Source organism: Orycteropus afer, unplaced genomic scaffold, assembly GCF_000298275.1.
Source record: "Orycteropus afer afer isolate SDZICR_OR568_19922 unplaced genomic scaffold, OryAfe1.0 scaffold00025, whole genome shotgun sequence".
NCBI lineage: Eukaryota > Metazoa > Chordata > Mammalia > Tubulidentata > Orycteropodidae > Orycteropus > Orycteropus afer.
Genome location: NW_006921612.1, coordinates 18,491,578 through 18,513,307, shown reverse-complemented (window position 1 = coordinate 18,513,307; position 21,730 = coordinate 18,491,578). Strand labels below are relative to the sequence as shown.

The following is a 21,730-nucleotide window of genomic DNA, read 5'->3' as shown; positions in this document are numbered from 1 at the left end:
TGTTTTAAAAAAATAAGAGACAATCTGATTAAGTTAATGAATTTACTCTAAGGTTGCTTTTGATGCTGGTCTTATCCATAAGCTAGATTATCTTTAGGAGTAACTACAGAGAATTATTTTTAGATCTTCATGACAGAAGTCAAAAAGTTGGCAGTGCAAATCCAGTCAGAGACACCTCAGGAAACAGAACTGACAATCTGCTTCTGGAAAGTCACAGCCTTAAAAACCATGGAACAGTTCTATTTTGCACACATGAGCTCACTATGAGTCAGAAGTGACTAGACGGTACTTAACAACAATAGCACCACAAATGACAGAAATAGTGTTTTCTCTCTCTCTCTCTGAGAAATTGCTTTCTCTTTTGCCTCAGCTTCCAGGAAGCTCAGAACTACATTTTCAACGTTAGATTCAAAACTATCTGTCTTGTTCAAATCCCGATGTCTGCATCATCTGATTTTTCTTTTCTTGATTGTTGGGTTTCACAATTCCCTCATTTACCAAGGCTTATCTTGTTTTTGTTGCTGTTATGTGCCGTCGAGTCAGCCCCGACTCATAGCGACCCCTCCTTGGGTTTCCGAGGCAGTATCACTACGGAAGTAGATTGCCCCATCGTCCTTCCGAGGAGTGGCTGGTGGGTTTGAACCGCCAGGCTTCTGGTTAGCAGTCAAGTGCCTTAGCCACTATGCTACCAGAGCTCCCAAGGCTTATCTTATGATGAACTAATTTTGAGAATCATGCAGGGAATACATATAGATGATAGATAGGTAGATGATAGATAGATTAGATAGACAGATAGATAGATAATTTCTGACTCACAAAAGTAAATTAAAAAAAAAAAATCTCAGAATGATTATGGAATACACCAGAAGACTTGTATCTATTAACTGACAGTGATTTTTTTTTTGGGGGGGGGGTGTAAATCTTAAGTCTATGATCTTCCTAAAATTTGCATTCCTCCACTTTCTTAGGTTACAGTAGCTTGATATATGTTTGTCTAAGATGGGAGGTTGGCAAGAGATTAAGGTACTACAGTGTCAGAATGACAAAATAATTACTCTTCTGCTCTTTGAGCTGAATGTTGGAGCCACCTGAAGGTGGCTTTGGGACAGAAACCACCATTCCACACTTTGACTTGGTTTTTCAATTCTTATAGGGGAAAGATTTCACGGGCAGTTAATGAAATGGGGTGTAGACTCTTTTTGTTGCTTTTATAAAACAAAGTAGCACTAATGAATAAATGCTCCCTGTTTAAGGAATCTCCTTTATAGGATATAAACAAAGAAACAAAACCTATAGAGAAGTGTCTAGAAGAACCCAGTAAAACCAGAGAAAGAAACATTGATCTGCAAAAGAAAAATTAATTAATGATAGTTTTTATCTTAATGATTGCAAAAGGACTTAGTTCAGAGCAATAATATTTTATTTAAAGAGGAAGAGAGTAGGAAACCAAAAATGAATAAAATAATTGAGAGATAGAGTGGAGGCTACTAGGAAGAAGTTTCCTAAAATCTCACATTGTAAAATGTTAACAAAGGAGATAGGGGGTGATGACTGCCAGCTAAAAGATTCGCATGACCAAAAAATGGAGCAGTCCTCCAGGGTGGGTGAGTGGGTGTTCCTGTTTATGCAGGGATGTAGAATGTATCAGCAGTCACTTAATATCTATCTGTGTAGCTTCTGAGGCAGAATGAACTGTAGGAAAGCTTATTCAGATTTGGCAGCCAGGTAAGTTTCATGAGGAGGTTAAATTCTCTATCAGAACTTGCTCAAAGGTTGCACAGACCCCCAATGTGTGCAAGGTAATTCTACCCTTCAGGCATGTGGATTTTTCATCAATACACCACAGGAAGTTTTTTAATCACATTGGACCATTTCCTCATATTGGTGACCTTCAAGTAATCATTTCCTGTCTCTGGAAATTGGATTCAATGTCTGATTTGAGTTTCTCTGGTTAAATATTTTATACTGGAATTCAAGGGAAAAGCAGAGTGCAATTGGAGTGAAAAAAGTGATTATATTTGACTTGTAATGAAACCCTCTTTGGCATGTAAATGTCTGGAAAATAGGTAATATTATTTACATATGACCTAAATGTCAGTTGTCTGAATATTCCAAGGTTCTACAAAGATCTGAGGCAAATTATCTTAATTTTAATATGTAAAAACATCAGAATCTTGTTCAAGCCTTCACTCCATATACAGTGCAGAAACCCGTTCTAACTCTCTCTTAAAGTCTCTGAAGAGTGAGTTATATTTCTGATATTCTCGCCTTCCATTTGCACTTTCCCTTTGCACTGTGTCTGGCCTGATTTGACTGTTTGCACTTCTTTGACAATGGACAACTCATATATGAAATGCATCTCTTCTATTACTATTGTTTTTAAACTTCCCTTACAGTAACACCAGTGAATGTATGTCACGTTTCTACTGTGTGCTGACAGTTGGAAATGTGCACTTCAGTGTGTATCTATTAATCCATTGCCATTGAGCTGATCAACTCATAATGACCCTATAGGACAGAGCAGAACAGCCCCATGAGATTTTTAAGGCAGTAATCTTTATAGAAGCAGATCACCACATTTTTCATCATGCAGAATGCCTCGTTGATTCAAACCACCAAGCTTTTTCTTAGCAGCCAACTACTTAACCACTGCACCATCAGGGCTCCTGATAGTGCATAACACAACATAATCAATTTAAAACTAAATATCGAACATTCTTTCCTAGCCTACTCTGTATCCCAGCTTTATTGTAGCTCTATGTTTCTTTGCAATCTTTTAAAGCCCTCATTTCCTCCCACTGAGACTTCCAAAAGCAAACTTACACATTTTCTTTTATTTGCAAGGAAATTCTACAATTTCTCTATTTTTCCTAAAGTTCCTAACTTATTTCCAATTACTCCAGCCTTCCCAGTTTCAGTTCCTGAGGTTCACTGATTGTTCATCAATTTTCAAGGCTGTAAATCTTTACACAAGCAGACTGCCTCATCTTTCTTCTGTGAAGCAGCGAGTTGGTTCAAACCACGAACCTTTTGGTTAGCAGCCAAAGGCCTTAATCACTACACCACCAAAGCTCCTTAACAATTTGTTAAGTAAACCAATGTTTTTTTCTCTAAACTCTGAAGCTGACATTTTCGTTTTCCCTTCAGCTTCTTTAAACTGAGTTTCTGTCACTTGAGACTTAAAAGATGCTAATACCTAAAGATTTATTTCTGGAGCCTTTCTAATACTTAAATATACTTCTTTAAAAATAATTTTAATATAATTTCTAGGTTTTGTTTCATTAGGTACCATACTGACTAAATGTAGTTGCTGATCTAAATCCTTCATAAATGTATTCTTTCTTCTGCAAGCTAGATCTCTATTATCAAAAATTACTGTTAAACTACTTATTTTCACATCTCAAGGTCACAGGTTACCTCTTGAGGGGCTTGGCATCTCTATTACATTTTCCTTGCTCATCTGAGAGGTAAAGGTGAGGAAGATGATAGGACAAGTCAAGTAAAGAGTACTTAGACAGAGTGGGAAGCCTGTGCAAAGCCTGAGGAGGGAGTGTACATAATATATTCTTGGAAGAGCAAGGAAGTCATTACGACTGGAGAAAAATTAGAAAGGGGTAAAATGGTGGGAGTTAAATAAGTAGATGCAGATTACATAGGGGATTATAGGCCATCTTGAGGACTTTGGGTTTTTTTACCTGTATTAGATGGATCATCATTATGGTTGTTAAGAAAAAGAATGGCACCATCTAATGTATATTTTGCAATGATTTTCCTTATTTCTAGGTGAGAATAATAATAATAATAAAGCTTGTAAGGGGTTTAAGAGTGGAATCAGGGAGACTAGTAGGAACAGGTGATTGAAGCAGTGCAGGAAAATGTTGATAGTGCTATGACTAGCAGTATAGGAAGTGAGAAGAGGTCATTTGGCTTGCAGTTGTATTTTATAGAGAGAGCCACAGAATTTACTGAAAGATCAAATATGAAATCTAAGAGAAATGAAGAAGCGTAGACTTTTTAGATTTTCACCTAAGAACCTGAAAGAATGAAATTACCATTTATGCAGATAGATTCTAGGGTGAGTAGATTTTGAAAGGACAGAAAAATCAGAAGTTCCATTTTGGACACATTAAGTTGAATATTTATTTATACAAGCAAAATTTTGAATATATAAGTTGAGTTTAAAGAAATGGTTAAGGTTTAAGTTAGAAGAGGCCACACAAGCTATAATGCAGACAGAAAGGAAAGTAATTTAAAAGGACCTCTACTCACAACAATAACAACAACTATGACAACAAACAAACAAAAACACATGATATTATTTCTTGTTTCAAACATCCCTCCTATAAAACACCCTCTAACATTTATTGATATATGACAAAATGATTAATACACTGAGCCTTGGGCTAGTTCTTACAGGTTACAAAAAAAAAATCAATACTGAAATAACACACTTTTCTGACTGTCAAATGTACTAAGTCTAATGTGGAAGACACATTATATTATTTTATCAAAATAATATAATGGACATTATGCTGCTGTAATATTTATCTATTGCTTCATAACATATTACACCAAAATTGTGTTGCTTAAAACAATATTTATTATCTCACATTTTCTGTAGGTCAGAGATTTGAGAGTGGTTTTGCTATATAGTTCTGGCTGGGCATCTCAGATAAGACAGTTGTCTGAAGACTATACTGGATTTGGAGGGTTCACGTCTGTTGTGGCTCTCTCACATGACTGCAGGAGGCCTCAATTCTTTCTCTCATGAGTTTCTCTAATGGGCTACTTGAATGTTATTATGCAGCTGGCATTCTTTAGAGCAAATGGTCTAAGAGAGAACAAGGAGAAAGCTACATACTTTTTAGGACCTAACCTCTGAAGGTATATTCCATCACCTCTGTCACATCAATCCTGATGGCATCCAACAACAATAACATCAAGATAGATTGAAAGATGGATAGATAGATACATGATAGATAGATAGATAGATAAATAGATAGACAGATAGATAAGATAGAAAGATGGAATAGACATAGAGATATTGATATGCGTATATAAGACTGTATGTATCAAATTTTTATCAATACACGTCTAAATATGACTATTTTGAAGGGTGTCTGTGGAGAGAAGTTATATGCTTTGCAGTAAGATCCAAATCCTTAGTTTTTTTTTTTTTTTTCCCCAGAAAACAATCTTCTTTTTTATTATTTGGGAAAAATACCTTGTTCCGTATGGGTTGGTTCATTGAATTAAAACTTTCTGTTTCTTGATTCTGTTACATATAAAATTATTATGTAAGGAAACAGAAAGTAAAAAGGAATATTAGGATTCAAATATGTGCCTGTATAATAAAAAATACTATTTTATATATTTTCATAGACCACTTTCTCTTACCTTTCACATCATTAAAGTGTTACATTTCTTCAATGGTTCTAAATTTCATAAAGAATGTCAAGTTTGCAATGTCAATTTTATTTCTTTAAGTTATATGCATTGTATTTCTCTTTTATTTTTTAATTATACAAGTAATACATGCTGACTATAAACATTTCTTAGAATCTCAAAGTGCAGATATACTTACCAATTTTTTATTTGTATAGTTTGCTTCTTCTTCCAATTACACTCTCCTTTCAAAAGGTAGTACTTTAACATTTTAGTATATGTTTTTTTTTCCTAAAAAGTTATATTTTTAAAAGTCATTAATTATATTTTTATGACAGCATAATTTTCAATTGCTCAAAAGCTCAAAAGCATGTTGATTTTATTCAATGTTATGTCTCATTCACTTTTTGGTAAGTGATATAACTTTCCAAAAGTGTAGTCAATTCTCCAACTTTTATGTAATTCTTCAAAAGCATCAGCATTCTCAAGATAACACATATTGCAACCTGTACCAAACAACCTTGTAATTTCAGCATCAGAAATATAAAATGGTGGACCTGGATGTTTAGTTGGATCATAATGGAAAAAAGTCACAAAGTATGTGGTAGTTAAGGTTATATATCAACTTGGCTGGGTCTGGTTTAGAGTGGCTGGGCAACTGGTGGTAGTTGTTCCCCATGATAAGACTGGCAATTAGCTCCATGGGGGAATCTGCTGCAAGCAGCTGAGTAGCTACTTTAGGGATATGGTCCTGTACAAGGAGAAGTTTTGGGAAAGGTCTCCAGTTTCTTGGCACACTTGAGCCCTGAATGTAGCCAAGTCATTGTACAGCAGCCTGCCGATCTTAGGACATTTTCTGGTCTTGGATTAGTGGCCAGCCATGTTGTTTGGTAGTATTGGGATTGTCTTTTTACTTGTTGACCATGGATTTGTGAACCTCAGCAGCCAGCAGCTGCTTGAGTGAAGAAAAATCTCCAGCATCCATGGGCTGGGAGCAAGAGGCAGAGCTGAAATCCAAGGTTGATGGGCATTCATCCAGCCCCAGAGCCTGTCACTTTGAACTCAGACTTCTGGCCTCTAAAATTATAAAAGAATAAATCCATTTGTTGGAGCCATCCCATTAGTGATATATTCTTGTCAGAGCAAGGTAGTAAAACTCTTTTCTTGTTAGGACTAGATTACATCTACATAGCATTGTTGACCACTTAAATTAGTAGTGACTAGAATTCTCTATCCCAAATCTGGTCAAATTGGCCAATATTTACTCTTGGAAAATAAAAAAGCCTGTAACAGTACAATGAAATGTTCCTTGCTGAACTCTTAAATACTTTGGTTCCAGGAATTTTTGTGATTGGTTCTTCTGAGTAAGAGAAATTTTGCTCTGTAAAAAAATTCCCTTATCCCAAATTCACTGATTTCCACAGCAACCATAGTGTGTCTCAAGTCTGTGAACTAGCTCATCTCAACTGATTTTCCACAGACAGGGAAAAATACCCTGAGTTTACCTTTAAGAAAAGTATCCCAATGTTTCTTTAATAGCTGATGTCCTTCTTCTTGATGAAATGTAATCTTGGGGGTTACCCACTTTTCTTGTCATTCTTCCAGAGTTCCTACTTGATTTTATTTTATCTCAGTGTCAGGGTACTCTTTAGTTTCCAGTGTAGTTCTTGCGACATCCACACAGTTTCCTAGATACCTATGCCTCAAAAACAGATGTCAGCAACACTTTGTCCAACACACTGTTCGATGCCAGCAGTCTCTGCCACTACCTCTGCCTTCGTAGATGCAGCTGCAGTAGTAGGCTCCAGGAGTGTGGACCCTGCACTATCACTCCTCCCTGTGCCCTGCCTGATGTCCCATCCCAAATCTCAGCCCCCCCCATCCTTAGTTTTAACTTGTATACTTTGTGAGTTTGTCTTATTTGCTATCTTTGTATATCTGCCTCTTCAGCTATAAATGAGACTTATCATGTATACTTCAAAATGATGTTGTACAAATTAAATGAAATATATTATGATCTATGTACATTAGTTATTAAATCAAAAAGATTACTGAAGAACTATTATGAATTTGATACTTGCTTAAAAAAAAAAAAAAAAAACGTTAAGCCACTGCCTTACAGTCCATTACGATTCATAGCTATGCACGTTGGGTTTCTGAGGCGGTAAATCTTTATGGAAGTAGATTGCCCATCTTCCTTCTGTCCAGATGCTAGTGTGTTTGAACCACCAGCCTTCTGGATACCTTCTGCTGCTGTTGTTATGTGCCTTCAAGTCTGACTCGACTCATAGCAACTCCTCCTTGGGTTTCTGAGGTGGTATCACTACTGAAGTAGATTGTCCAACATTCCTTCTGAGGAGTGGCTGGTGGGGATACCTTCTACAGGTGGAATAAACTTCCATGTGGGAAACTGAAGAACAAATTAGAAGGGGAAATATGACTTTAAAGTAATGGCATTTTAGACTGAATTTATATAACAGCTTATTCGTTCCAGTCACATTGCTACATTATTAACCCTTAAGATTGTATTGAACAGATGTCTTCTTGTGCACAAAAGTTCTCCTTATATGAGTGCTACAGATTAAGAACATTTTTCATCAGTCTTTTCCTAGTAAAATTTGGACACACACTATGAATTTGTTAATAAAAATGAAATATTAATATTTATTTCAAAGAAAAGTTATAGCAAGCACCTCTTTGATAAGCATGGGGGCTATAGCTTTAAAACAAAACAACTTCAAATTATGAGTGTTGTCATGAAATAAATTAGAAAGCATTAAAAAAAAGTGATCACACTTATCTACAAATTAATATATTTTGTACAGGTAGATATTCTAACAAAAGTGTCTAATTTTACTGCACTGCAAAATTCTTCACCAGCCACCCTGCTGAAGGAAGATGGAGCAATCTATGTAAAGATTTATAGCCTCAGAAACCCAATTGGGGTCACTGTGAGTCGGAATCATCTCCATGGCAGTGAGGTTTTTTTTTTTTTTTTTGGTTTTGTAAAGTTTTTAAAATTGTGACTTTTATTTTCAAATTCTAAGAAATTATGGGACCAGAAATGTTGAGACTTAAAGTTGTCCATTATTTCATTCTTCAATTTAATCATTCTTTACTCAGTCCTTCATTAAATCATTTATTTAATGAGCAGCTTAGTTGATCATTATTAAATATATCATTTTTGTTGATCAGTTATTACACACAATGCAGAATGACACTGACACCAGGAGACTATTATATATACACACACAAAATGTCCATGTATCTATATATTAAATACTTAACATTATTTAAACCAATCACTTTCCGTACTCTGCCCATCTTACTCTATTCATTCCATTCATTCTAAACTTGTGAAAGGTGGTAAAATATGGTTTTCAGAAGCAGTGACTATGAGTTCAGGCACTAAGGGGGGAGGGGTATTTTGGATCCTATTCCAAGGCATACTGATAGGAAGGCGGGATTTGTCTAATGATGACAAAGAATGATGACTTCTAGGTAATCATCATTATTAACCTAGTGTCGGGCTTACTTTGTCCCAGGTTAGTTTGTGTAGCCCAAGCATTTTGCTTAAGAATTGAACAGCATTGCTATGAGTCGGGGCAGACGCGATGGCAAATAACAACAACAACAACTTTGAGTCTATCAATTTTGTTTTGATCATAAATTAATTTATATATTTCTATTTATTTTCTTAATGGATAATGGATACTTTCATAAAGTGAATAATAGTCCTTTCGACAAGTTCTTCACACATATGCACTAACTAAGGATTGTAAGAAAAAGAAATTGAGCTCTTATCAGCCAGCCTTAAGAGTCTTTCAAACAGCAGCTGGATTTAATTTTAACACAAACTCCCAACTCTTTAAGTCTGTGTATAATTTGGCATCAGGATACTTCATGCATTTCATGTTCTGAAGACAAGTTTTTAATAAATAAGCTTTATTTAAAATTTTGTCATGATTGTGTTTCCTTTGCTTAATAAACACACTTGATAGATCATCAGCAACACACTTGGCATTCAGTGATCCATTCCATCAAAAACAGATTTTAAGGAGCACTTATAAATTAATAAAATATTACCTATATTTTTATGTACAGTTGCATTCTACAATGTTATTTTTCTTTTCATGTAGTTATTACTGTTAATAATTCAACTTCAGACTTTCTTTTTGTACAGTATGGTTATTTTTTAAAAATTATTTCTATGTTTTCTCTTTATTTCTTGCTTTAACTCTTCAAGTTATTTTTATATTGTTATTTTCATGTTATTATTAAAACCAATGTTAGTCATCAGTAGCCTGAATAGAGTTTAAAATTTGTACTAACAGTTATATAATCAAGACATCCATTTTTTTAAATCAACCATTATACAAATTTAATCATACAGACCAATAAAATATCTTGGTTTTGTACTTTTAATTTACACTCTAATACATAGAATTTTATTGCTATTAGAATGACTATGTGCTGGATGAAATTTAGACTTCAGTCATTAACTGTTTTAATAAAAATATAATTGCAAATGAAATTGCAACTCAACATCCCTTTTTATGGCATCTCTCCAACAATAATTCTGCCTACACAAAACTGAAATAACCACTCGATCAAGTCAATTCAAATGAAAACTGTTTTGATTCCTAGTGCCTGAGGAAAGAGCTTGAACAAAGGCATAGGGAGAGAGGAGGGACATGACCCAGGAAGACAGAACAACACAGCGTCTCTGGAGAAGATACCAAACAAAATCATCTTTACATGATATCAGCGACTGGGATATTCTGATTTAATTTTTACATGACAGTTTTTCAATATATAATCTTTTTAGAGGTACTACTGTCTTCACAGTGAATTGGTTAAGAGTACAGAAAGATCTGAATATACTCTTGAGTAAAGAGTATATATCTCTGAATTGCTGTGATATCACTAAGTATAACTTAGGGGAGGGATTTCTTGATATGATTAATGTTTATGTGAACCAGCAATTAAACCACTGAACTAGGTTCAAGGAATTAACTGCAAAGCTTGGACTGGGTACTGATGCTTACAACCAAGAATTCTAATTGATACGTATATCATTTAACTCTAATGTCCATAAATGTGGTAAAGGAACAGCCACTGTCTCCACTAGGTTTATGAACTCTGAGCCTATTATACTGAAGAGAATTCCATGAAGAAGACAATCAAGAACATTCAGTACAACAATTATTCTTGTTAATATTAATATTATGCTCTAGGGGATTATGACTGTTGCAGTAGAGGAATAGTAAAACACATAACTTGATGAACTATGGTATGTACTAACATAAAAGATATACATAGAGCACCGTGGGAACACAAACTAAAGGGAGTACTTTGTTCCATCTTGCAGTGTTAAGGATGATTTCACAAAGGAAGCAACATTGTTGTTAGGTGCCTTCAAGTCAGCTCCGACTCATAGCCACCCTTTGTACAACAGAACTAGACACTGCCTGGTCCTGCACTGTCCTCACAATATTTCCTATGCTTGAGCCCATTGGTGACATAGCTTCCAGCACCACAGCAACACACAAACCGCCACAGTATGTCAAAGTGACATATGAGTGACAGAGAGGAAGCAATAGGTAGCTTGAAATAAGAATTAGCAATATTTTGGAAAATGATAGGAAGTTAGTGTGTATATGTCTGAGATGCACCAAGTTGCTTTGGTGAGTGAAAAGTTAGTTTCAGGTGAAGGGAACATCCACTAAGTGATATATACAACATTGAACATAAAGTAGTTAAGCTGTAGTATTATAAAATTTGATTACTGGAGTATTTAAAAATGGTACACAGGAAACGTCATAGAGGTATGCAATAGAGAGCGAATTTTTATAGTTTAAATACTAAGTTGGTATATCTCTTCCCTTCCATCATGAAGCATTAAGGAAATTCAGCCACCCATGAGCCCACAGTGAAAATACAAACACTATAGGCTATGCTCACATTTGAGAAATAAAGCTTTAGTTTTACCAATCATTATTGGAAGTCAACATTAAAGGCTAAGTATTTAAGCATTATTAGGTAAGGATAGATTTATACTAAAGAATGTTGACTCTGTGGTCAATAATATATGCTCAGGAACAGTAAAGACTTTCTGGGGACATCAGAACAAGTAATTCAAGAATATAATAAGACCATGAGAAGAGGATCCAAACTGAACAAACACAGAGACAATTCCTTCAATCACATTGTTTGTGTTGTGTGCTGTTTAATTTTTTTCATTAGATATGGGCTACTATAATTCATTAGGGGGAAGATCAAGAGATGTATATAAATGCCCACTGCTTATCATTTATTACTGGTATATATAATGGGAAGGAAAACATTCTGATTTCCAATCTTTGATGATTGTTAGGAAAGGAAATTGCACAAAGAATAACATCCTGAATATATTAAAGAACAATGTGATTCTGAAACTTCTACTGGTGATTTGGATTTATAAAATGGAGATCTAAACCAAACCAAACCAAACTCACTGCCATCAAGTCGGATCCAACTCATAGCAACCCCTCCTTGGGTTTCTGAGGCAGTATCTAGATTAATATCTTAATCAAATATTCATATTTAGCATAGTATTTTAATACCTTGGGCATTTAAGAGATCACCTCATTTGTAGAGTGAAGAGCTGAACTCTATAGTAAACTAAATGGTATTTAGTTGACAGCAAAAGCTTAACAATAAAATATGGCAATGAGGAATTCTCAAACCTTGGAAAATAATAGTTTTTTTTAATAATAATAATAATACATTGAAGAAGAAAAGGAAGATATGGGTAATTATATTAGTGATAAAAATAGCAACAATATTAATATTAGAATAGTTCAGCTGTGCCAATGATTTTGAGATTGTTAATTTAATCCAACAGCAGCACTATGGGTTAGGTAGAAAAGAACTTGTAAATTATGAGTAATAGAAACCAAGTTTCACTTGATTTAGACAATTACTACTAGCAATGGATTACAACCTAGACTTAAAAGCACATAATGTATTCCAGTACTTGCTCTATGGTTTTGCATATGATGACTTTTTTTTTTAACAATAACCCTATGAGGTAGGTATATATGAGGAAACTGAGGCACAGAAGGTTTTAGTGACTCTCTCAAGAACATGTATCCAGAAGAAGTTTGATCTGGGTTTTGACCCTATGAGATCTGGATCCAATGTCTACAGAATTATCCACTATACTAAAGGAAATGGGAATTTTGTGGTTCATGTAACCTATAAAACCCAAGGGTAGATTCTGCTTCAGGCATCACTGAATGTAATTGTTTAGATAGTGCTGCCAGCACTCTATCTCTATTTCTCAGCTCCAGTTTTCTTGCTTAGGAAAGCTCTGACCACCAGCTGTGTCAGTCTTATATTCTACTGTCCTCAGCAACACTGAGGATGCCTGCAGTAAAAGTTCAGGATCATTACTCACATTTTTATGGCTTGAATCAACATCTATTTTTAAGCCAATCGCTATGACTGTCAATTTCCAGGGCTGGGTGCATGCTAATTCTAGATTTTAAGGAATGAATTTGAACCCAACAGAACTACATGCACTGAAATTTGGTAAGAAGTAGTTCTCCAAAGGAGAAACTGAGTCACTGCTAATAGGAAACTATTAGTGGATGCAAAGCAAGTAAAAACAGTAAATATCCACTGTCCTAAATAGGTAATAAAAATACACTTCCAATACAGCTAATAAAAACTCAGTCCAGGCAATGCGAGTGCAAGGCTCATCCTCTTAATCAAATTCGTTTCTTTGCAGTTGTTCCACAGTCCATTTCTATTTTTAGAAAACCTTTTTTGTCAAAAGTCTTTTACAACCTTACTTTTGTTGTTGTTGTTGTTGTTGAAGCTAGTAGGAGAATAAATAGACTGAAGTGGTATGGAGAGAAGATAGAAGGTATAGTTGCCAGGAAACCTGTGACTAAGTAGAAGCAAGAGCAGTTTGATCCAACTCAGGCTAACATAATCTCTCCCTTGTCCCCCACTACTACTGAGCAAGCTCCAAATTAGGGCACTGTGAAGGTGTATGGGAAAGGAGGCTCAAGACATTTTATTTGGAACATATAAGCAAGGGCACTGCATGGCTAGCGGTTATCTGGACTACATTTGCATGGCAAATCAAATTTCATTCTCCAATCCTAGGGAAGATCTTCTCACCTTAAGCAAATCTCCAGGTCATCTTTAAAAGATACCATCCTTGAAGTATCAATGATTATATACTGTTACTTAAAGTAACTGGATAAGTTAATGTGGCCCAACCAGATAAACAAAGACCCTTTTGGAGCTCAGTTTTAATTAGATTTATTTATTTATTTTTAGTATGCATGCTAGTCCTTACACTGATAAAGCTACAAAAAAGAAAATAAGCAGAAAAACGAAAATTAATATCTTAAATTTACACAGTATTTGTAAAGGAAAAGAAGTCCCTGAGTGATGCATACAGTGTAGAGCTTGGCTATAATCTGAAAAGTTGGTGATTTGACTTCACTTAAAAGTGCCTTGTAGGAGTCTGGTAGCATAGTGCCTAAGGCAATTGACTGCTAACCAGAAGGCTGGTGGTTCAAACCCACCAGCCACTCCTCGGAAGGAACGTTGGGCATTCCTACTTCGGTAGTGATACTGCCTCGGAAACCCAAGGAGGGGTCGCTATGAGTCAGGGCCGACTCGATGGCATATAACAACAACAGAAGTGCCTTAGAAGAAAGACCTGGTGATCTACTTCAGAAAGATAACAGCCATTGAAAATCCTGTGGAGCACCGTTCTACTATGACACACATGGAGCCATCTTGAGTCAGAATTTAATTGATGTCAATTTTTATTCAATCAATTTGTTCATAGCAACTTATTTTATTATTTTCAAATAAAAAGTTAATATTTAAAAGACCTTCAAAAAATGTTATTATGGAGAATTTTGATTATTTTTATACAACATGTATATGGAATTTATTGTTATTTGAGTGAAAGTTTACAGAGCAAATTCATCTTCCATAGAGCAGTTCACATACATTTTGTCTCATTACATTGACTGGAATCTCCCACAATGCAACAACTCTCTTCCTATTTCCTCCCCACAGCCACCTCTTCTTGTGTCCTTCCCTCCTATGGACTCCTGCCCCCAAAACTGTCTCCTTGTGCAAACAAAGCCCTTCTATTCTCCCATGATTGATCTCTCCAAGGAGTGTATCAACCTAATGAAAATTTTCAGCTCAGATGCCTGTCCTAGTTTTGGCTCTAAGCCACAGGACGGGTTTCAATTCCAGACCCGAAGGGCAGCTGGGGGTCATAGTCTCAGGGTTTCCACCAGATTATATCAGACCAGTAAACCTGGTCTCTCTCTCCTTTTTATTTTAGTTTATTTATTTATTTATTATTTTTGATATTTGTTCCACATGGTGCTCCCACTTTATCCAGGATCTCCTACATAGATCCCCCTCTGAATGGTTGACAGTGGTAGCTGGGCACTATCTAATTCCTCTGGTCTCATAGTTGTCTATGCTGAAGATCACATGGTGTACTTTGTGCTAATTAGTTCCTTAGGCTAATTGTTTCTGTTCTTATTTGGTTTTCTTCATTCTTCTTTGCTCTGGATTAGGTGAAACCCATCATTGCATCTAGATGGCCACTTGCAAGCTTTTAAGATCTCAGTTGCTACTGACCAAAGTAGGATATGGAACAATGTTTTTGCATAGTATATTATGTCAATTGAGCTTGATGTACCCTGTGACTATGTTCCTGAGCCAATAGGTCCAATTCACTCCCTCAGTTAGCTGGCTGAGGCCAAGAAGTCACCACAGCCTTGTCCTTTTGAGCTCTATTATATACCTAAAAATTCTTACAGAACATACAAATACATTGGTAGAAATATTGTCTGTCAAACCTATATATGGTCATGGACACACTCACCCCTGCATAAACATACCTAATCATTCAGCCTGTCCACCCATCTATCCATCTGTAGATCAATGTTTACCATCACTGAAAACACAGTATTTTATGTGCAAAAGGGTTCATCTTTGTTGTCTGTATCTCTCATGCACCTCCCTATCTCTTCTTCTTCCTCAATGCCACTGTGTTGATCACTCATATTTGGTACATTGCCTTCTCCTCACCCAAATCAATACTTGTCTCTACCTATCTAATAGTATTCCCTTCCCTCCTCTCCTACCCCTGGTAACTAACAAATAAAATTGCCTGCCGTGTATAAACGTTTCCTTAACTTTTATAATTTTGGACTAATACAATATTTGTCCTTCTGTGATTGACTTATTTCATTCAGTATAATGTTCTCCAAGTTCATCCACATTCTGTGGTGTTTTGCAGATTCTGAGTTATTCTTTAGAGTTGCATAATATGCCATTTCATGTATGTACCATAGTTTGTTTATCTAGTCTTCTTTTGATGGGCATCTAGGTTGTTTCCATCTTTTTGCTATTGTAAATAGTGCTGCGATGAACATGGGTGTGGATATATCTGTTCTTGTCCTGGCTCTCACTTCTTTAGGATATATACCTAGTAATGGAATTGCTGGGTCAAATCGTATTTCTAATTCCAACTTTTTAAGGAATTGCCATACTGCTTTCACAGTGATTTTAACATTTGACAGTGCCACCAATGGTGTACGAGAGTCCCAGTATCTCCACAGCCTCACTAGCATTTGTTATTTTCTGTCTTGTTGAACTTTGTTACTAGTGCTGGGGCAAGATGGTATTTCATTTTTGTTTTGATTTGTATCTTTCTAATGGCTAATGATCATGAACATTTCTTCATGTGTTTGCTGGCCACCTGAATATTCTATTTGGTGAAGTGTCTCTTCATGTCTTCTGTCCAGACTTACTGGGATTATTTGTCTTTTTGTTGTTGAGGTATTGGAGTTTTTTTTTAAATAAATTTTAGAGATAAGTCCCTTGTTATGGAATATATTTTAAACCACACTTCTAAATTCACACAAACTTTATTTGAGTATTGCTGTGTTTGCAGAAATGTGCTAAATTTTTAATAACAATGACTAAATGTCTTTTGTGATAACAAAACAATCCAAATTTCCAAGACAAGTAATTTGACATCCATAGAATAACAACTAAACAAAACCAATTAGTAAGCTAGTCAAAACTTTTAAGTGTATAATCTGTGCCTATCTTTGGAAATAAAAGCAGGGAAATAGATTATATGTTTAATCAGGAAAGGGAAAACAATGTCTAAAATATAAGATTATATTGGTATATGTGCAGATACATTAAAAATGTTGGCTAAGATTTATTGAACATTGACTATGTCAAAGATTAAAAAAAAAAAAAAAAAAACTAACTGCCATCTAGTTGGATCTGATTCATAGATTCTACATGTATTATTCCATTAAGTCTCTCCAATTTACAAGAAGAAGGACTAAGATCATATGTTTTATTGTGCATGTTTTCACTACAATTTAAAAGAAAAGAAAAAAAAAAATAAAAAGAATGTCAGGACTTGGTGAGCCTATACAGTTAACAAATGACTTCTAATCTGGACTTCTAATGCAGACAATGTTTATCCAATGTGCTCTTTCCCAATGTGGAATGCAAAAATTGGAAACAAAGAAGAAAGATCTGTAGTTGGAAAGTTTGGCCTTGGTTATAGACATGATGCTGGAAACTACACATAGAATTTTGTAAGTCCAAGGACTTATTCATTGCAAATATCATTTTTCAACAACATAAACAGTGGCTATACATGTGTACCTTGCCAGATGGAACATACAGGAATCATATCAACTACATCTATGGAACAAGGAAATGTAGAAGCTCAATATCATCTGTCAAAATAGGGCCAGGAGCTGATGGTGGAACAGACCTTCAATCACTCATATTCAAGTTCAGGTTGAAGCTGAAGAAATTTATAGTCCACAAGAGCTGAAATAGGACCTTGAATATATCCCACCTGAATTTACAGACTGTCTGAAGAATAGGCTTGAGAAAACCAATGACTGAAAGGGAGCGCTGGTGGCATAGTGCCTAAGGCACTTGACTGCTAACCAGAAGGCTGGCGGTTCAAACCCACCAACCACTCCTTGGAAGGAAGATGGGGCAATCTACTTCTTACTTACCACTAAGTAATGATACTGCCTCTGAAACCCAAGGGGGGGTCATTATGACTCGGGTCTGACTTGATGGCACATAATAACAACAATGACGAGTGAAAACCAGAGGAACTGTGGGATAACATCAAGATAATCATACATGAAGAAAGCAAAAGGCCGTTAAAAAGAAAGGAAAGGAAGAAAAGACCACAGTGGATGTTAGAGGTGACTCTGAGACTTGCTCTTGTAAGGAGAGTAGCTAAAGCGAGTAGAAGATATGATGAAATAATAGAGCCAAACAGAAGATTTTGAAGGGCAGCACAAGAAGACAAAGTAAAGTGTCACAATGAACTGTGCAAAGACCTGGAGTTCTAAAGCTCTAATAACTGAAGAAAAAATTCAAATCTTGACTTGCAATTTTTAAGGATTCTATAGACAAAATATTGAGAGATTTAAGAACTATAAAAGGAAGATGGAAGAAATACACAGAATCACTGTGCTAAAAAGAATTAGTTGATGTTCATCTATTCTAGGAGGTATCATACTATAAAGAACTAATGGTATTAAAGGAAGTATTCCAAGATGCCCTGAGGGAGCTGGTGAAAAACAAGGCTCCAAGAGATAGAACACTCACTGAGATGTTTCAACAAATGGATGCTGAGCTAAAGGCAAGAAATTTGGAAGACAAATATCAGGCCAACTGATTGGAAGAGATCTATATCTGTGCCCATTTCAAAGAAAGGTGATCCAACAGGATGTGGACATTATCCAACAATATTATTAACATCACACACAAGTAAATTTTTGCTGAAGATAATTTCAAAAATGCTGCAGAAGTATATTCACAAGGAGCTGCTAGAAAAGCACGCTGGATTCAGAAAAGGATATGGAATAAAGGATATAATTGCAGATGTCGGAAGGACCTTGGCTGAAGGGAAAGAATACTAGAAAGATGTTTATCTGTGTTTTATTGACTATACAAAGGCAACTGACTGTGTGGATCATAGCATATAATGGATAACTTTACGAAGAAAGGGAATCCCCAAACACTTGACTGTGCTCATGAGAAACCTGTACATAAACCAAGAGGCTGTCATTTGAATAGAACAAGGGATTACTGTGTGGTATACAACATGGAAAGTTATGCGTCAGGGTTGTATCCTTTCACTGTACTCCTCCAATCTGTATTCAAGCAAATAATTCCAGAAGCTGAACTATATGAAGGAGAATTTAGCATCAGGATTGGAGGAAGACTCACTAGCAATATACAGATAACACAACCTTGCATGCTGAGAGTGAAGATGACTTGAAGCATTTACTGATGAAGATCAAACACTATAGTCTTCAGTATGAATTAAACCTTAACACAAAAAAAAAAAATGAAAATCATCACAACTGGACCAATAAGCAACATCACTATAAATAGAGAAAAGATTGAAGTTGCCAGGGATTTCATTTTATTTAGATCCACAATCCACACCCATGCAAGCACCAATCAAGAAATCAGACATTGTATTACACTGGCCAAATCAGCTGAAAAAGACCTCTTTAAAGTACTGAAGAGCAAACAAGTCTCTTTGAAGACTAAGGTGCATCTGGCCCAAGCCGTGGTATTTTCAATTACCTCATATGCATGTGAAGGCTGGACAAAGAAGACCTTAGAAGAGCTGGTGCCTTTGAATTGGGTTATTGGCGAAAAAATACAAAAATATCATCAACTGCCAAAGAATAGGAGCTCTGGTGGCATAGTGCTTAAGGCATGTGACTGCTAACCAGAAGGCTGGTGATTCAAACCCACCAGGGACTTCTCAGAAGGAAGGTTGGGCAATCTACTTCCATAGCGATACTGCCTCGGAAACCCAAGGAGGGGTTGCTGTAAGTCGGATCCGACTCGTCAGCAGTGGGTTTGGTTTTTGGTTTTGGCCAAAGAATAATCAAATCTGTCCCAGAAAAAGTGCAGCTGGAATGCTCCTTAGAAGTGGGAATGGGCACACATCTCTCACCTACTTTGGTCATGTTGTCAAAGAGGACAATTCCCTGGAGAACAATATCACGTCTGGTAGAGGGTCAGAGAAGAAGAGGATGACTCTTAATGGAATGGATTGACACAGTCATTGAACTACAGGTTCAAGCATAGCAAGGATTGTGAAGATGATGCAGGACCAGACAGGGTTTTGTTCTGTTGTATGTAGGGTCACTATGAGTTGGAGCCAACTTGGTGGCACCTAACAACAATAATAATAACTTTACCAATATGCTGATCAACTTTACCTTTTTGAAATATTTATGAAATAAATATTTAGTTAACTTCTATACATTATCAATTATATCAATCCCATAGAATACAGGCATACCTTATTTTATTGCACTTGGCTTTATTGTGAGCTATGTGTTTCTTCACAAGTTGAAGGTTTGTGATCATCTGCATTGAACAAATGTTTTGACACCATTTTTTTCAACAATATGTACTTTCTGTTTTGCTATCACCTTTTGGTAATTCTCACAATATTTCAAACTTTTTTTATAATTCTATTGCACACTTAATAAAATACAATGTAATATAAACATAATTTTTACATGCACTGGGGAACCAAAAAAATTGTGAATTGCTTTATTTTTACATTACCTTCATTATGATGTGCTGGAAGGGAAGCCACAATATCTCTGTGGAATGCCTGTAGATGTTCTCATCCTCCCACCTCTCAACAGAAATTGAGGCTCATGAACCATCAAAAACATATAATGCTTATCTAGAAAATCAGTTTATTTAGCTTGTTAAAATGCAAGTCCTGTAGACCTAAAGTCCAAACTCCCTGAGGTAATATAACACCATACAAAGGATAAAGAGATGTATGTCATCCTATCCTGGACAATACACAATATGATACATATTTAAGTATTAATTCTGACAGTAAACAATATGTTGCCAAACATATATATTTTAGGGACAACCTTCTTTTTATTCATATAGCATAAAAAATGTTCCCCATTCAAAATAAGTGTCAATTATTTAAATACTCAGAACTATTCTGTGCTCCTTCTTTCTTTGAAATAATTCTGTGCCATAGACATATTTTTGGCTAATTGAAATTAATTTAAATTCTGAGAGTTATATTCCATTTCATTAAATTATTGGTGACAATCTGTGTCATCAGCTAGAGATAAGAGTCATTGAGTTACCAACCTATGATTGTTGAATGCATTGAATTTTTTTAATAGTGATGAATAGAACCTTTTATTTATCCAGATATAAATTTTCTCAGATCTCTTCATTGTAAAGTTTATAAAATAAACAATTTGTTGAGAAGCATTAAATTCTTGCAACAAGTGATACTTAAGTAAATGTCCTCTTCATGCATTCTTGTGTTTGTTTACTTTATCTCTTTAGAGAATATAATATTTCTGCTTTTCTCTAATTCCACTGATAAACAACAAGCAAATTGATGATAAAACCCATTAAAATTGCATTTGGATTAAATAAATAGCCTAATAAGAATGACTTTAAAAACCGTATGCTGTAATCTCAGCTGGTTCTCTTTAAATTAGAGCCATCACTCTGCCTATAAAATATATTTGTTCCAGACTTTGGAGAGATTCATAATTCAGAACAAAAACTAATGGCAACTCAGTGAGTAGGAATGGAGATGTAAGTGTCAAAATTATTTTATATTGGCTGTATTAATTACTTTTCTCTTTTAAATTAGTATGAAAATTAGAATTGAGAAAAAAATGTTGACCTACCTTCTTTTGTGAACACTAGGACAAACATATGCAAAATATATTTAATATTCTACCAGAGATGTAGTGAATATGTCAGTACTGACAGATCCAGAAGTTTTATTTCTTACAAAATACATAATAAAGCTAATGTAAATATAAGTGGCATTTGGATAACATTATTAATGAGTGATAGAGAGATAGCTATAAGAACATATAATGCTATTTTTACAAATGTAGCACACTGATCCATTTTATTTCAACAAAAACTTATCCTAAAGCATAGTTAATGTATACTTAGGACTAGAAATATGAGCACTTTTGAAAATACATTAAGATATTCTCTATCCAAATACAGCCAAGAGCCCATTGAAAGAAAACGGAAAGCCGATCGGAGATGATAGAGAGGAAGAGAGATGGGAGAGACTTAAGTAGAACACTAAGTAGGAAAATTTGCAAATTTTTGGGAAAATATTTTAATTCAGGTCCCCCCCCCCTTTTCTTCTATTCTCTCACATACACACTGGTGTGGCTATTATCTTTAAATGTATCATCAGAAA

At 35.4% G+C, this 21,730-nt stretch overlaps 1 pseudogene; it reads right to left on the bottom strand.

The window, feature by feature from the left end:
- Window positions 1-5,781: 5,781 nt before the first annotated feature.
- LOC103192205 lies at window positions 5,782-13,595 on the bottom strand (annotated as a pseudogene).
- Window positions 13,596-21,730: the final 8,135 nt, after the last annotated feature.